A 2,030-nucleotide genomic window follows, 5' to 3' on the forward strand; every position below is an offset into this window, starting at 1 on the left:
CTGTGAACGAGGTTTGCGTGATTCTTTTCTCTCTCCCGTCCATGTCTGCAAAGTATATTTTCGTTTCGCTTATTCCTTTTACCCGTGTGGCAAACAAAGACAAAAACCAAGACAAAAAGCAAAAAAAAAAAAAAATAGCAGCAACAACAACTTCAAAACATTATTATTCTAGTTTTGATTAATATTATTAGCATTGTTATTTTCACCTTTTCTCTCTTCTTCCTTTCTTTCTTTCTTTCTTTCTTTCTTTCTTTCTTTCTTTCTTTCTATGCCTTCATTTGTTTGTTTGTTTGTTTGCTTGTTTGTTTCTTTCTTTCTAATCCTTCATTTGTTTCTCCTCCTCCCCTTCACTTCCTCCTCCTGCTCCTCCTGCTCTTCCCACTCCTCCCGCCCCCCTTCTTCCTCTTCCTCCCCTCCCCCTTCTTCCTCCCTCCCCCTTCTTCCTCCCTCCCCTCCCCCTCTTCCTGTTTTCTTTGTCTTTTCTTCTCCTCCTCCTCTTCCTGTTTTCTTTGCCTTTCCCCCTCCTCCTCCCCTTCTTCTTCTTCTTCTTCTTCTTCTTCTTCTTCTTCTTCTTCTTCTTCTTCTTCTTCTTCTTCTTCTTCTTCTTCTTCATTTTGTTATATCGTGTCAATATCGAAAAGACTTTCGAGAAGACTATAAAAAAGCAAATAAATCCCCCTCAGCCGCATATTCATATTTTAGACTCATAAAGAAATTGATGTGATTTTTATATATTGGTTTATGTATTGATTTATTTATATTTCTAAATATTACATTACGTATTTTATACTTTTTATTGTATTTTCTTTATGTCCGATTCCTCTACCCAACGTCTGTTTTTATGTGGAAACTTTGTGGAGTCTGATGTCCTGAAGACAATTAAGCGCTAATAAAGATTCGATGTGCCATTTCATACGTATGTATTTATGTACGAATATATATATATATATATATATATATATATATTATATATATATATATATATATATATATATATATATATATATATATATATATGTATATATATATACATACGTATATACGCAAACATATACATACGTATATATATATATATATATATATATATATATATATATATATATATATATATGTATGTGTGTGTGTGTATGCATTTGTACGTATGTCTGTCTGTATATATATATATATATATGAATATATATATATATATATGTGTGTGTGTGTGTGTGTGTGTGTGTGTGTGTATACATACGGGAGGCGGCTACGTTCTGTATGTATATATACATATACATACAGGATGCCGCTACGTTCTGAGTTCAAATTCCGCCGAGGTCGACTTTACCTTTCATCCTTTCGGGGGTCAATGAAATAAGTACCAGTTACGCACCGGTGTCGATGTGATTGACTAGCTCCCTTCCCCGCAAAATTTTTAAGGCCTTGTGCATAGAGTAGAAATAATTATTTATATACACATATGCCACGTTGGACTTCATTTTCTCTCTGTTTATTTTCTTTTATTCCTTTCTGCTGAAGAGCGTAGGCTCGAAACATAAAGGACTTTTTCATTTTTTCCGAGCGTCGAACTAATACACTTGCTAGTTGTTCAGGCACCTGTCTTCGTCTTTTGTTCTTCTATAAATTTCTACAATATATATATATACACATACTGGCGATTTATTTACATCTTTTTACAGGAACAGCTTGATCTATTAGTGACAACGGTGTTGGAGAGCATAAAGATTAATGTTATAGTTGAGAAAAAGTTAGCTGACTTGGAGGACTGGAATCCATCTGAAATTAAAAAAGGGTTTGGCGTGGGAAATGGTCGCTGGAGTCGCGAGCTGGTCCTGAATGATGACCTTCGCTACCATTTGCGCAAGAGGCGCAAAGGACAAATTCTGACAGCCATATCCAAGGAGAACCCCTTGATGAAAGGAAACTCCTGAACAAGCTGAGGCTTCCTGTTGAGCCGAGGATGATCTGCTTATTCTCAGACGGAAAAAAAAGAACTTTCACCAGGACCAGTTGCACAGCACCAAGAACAACAAAAT

This window comes from Octopus bimaculoides, chromosome 14, assembly GCF_046866305.1.
Source record: "Octopus bimaculoides isolate indiv1 chromosome 14, ASM4686630v1, whole genome shotgun sequence".
In the NCBI taxonomy this organism is placed as follows: Eukaryota; Metazoa; Mollusca; class Cephalopoda; order Octopoda; family Octopodidae; genus Octopus; species Octopus bimaculoides.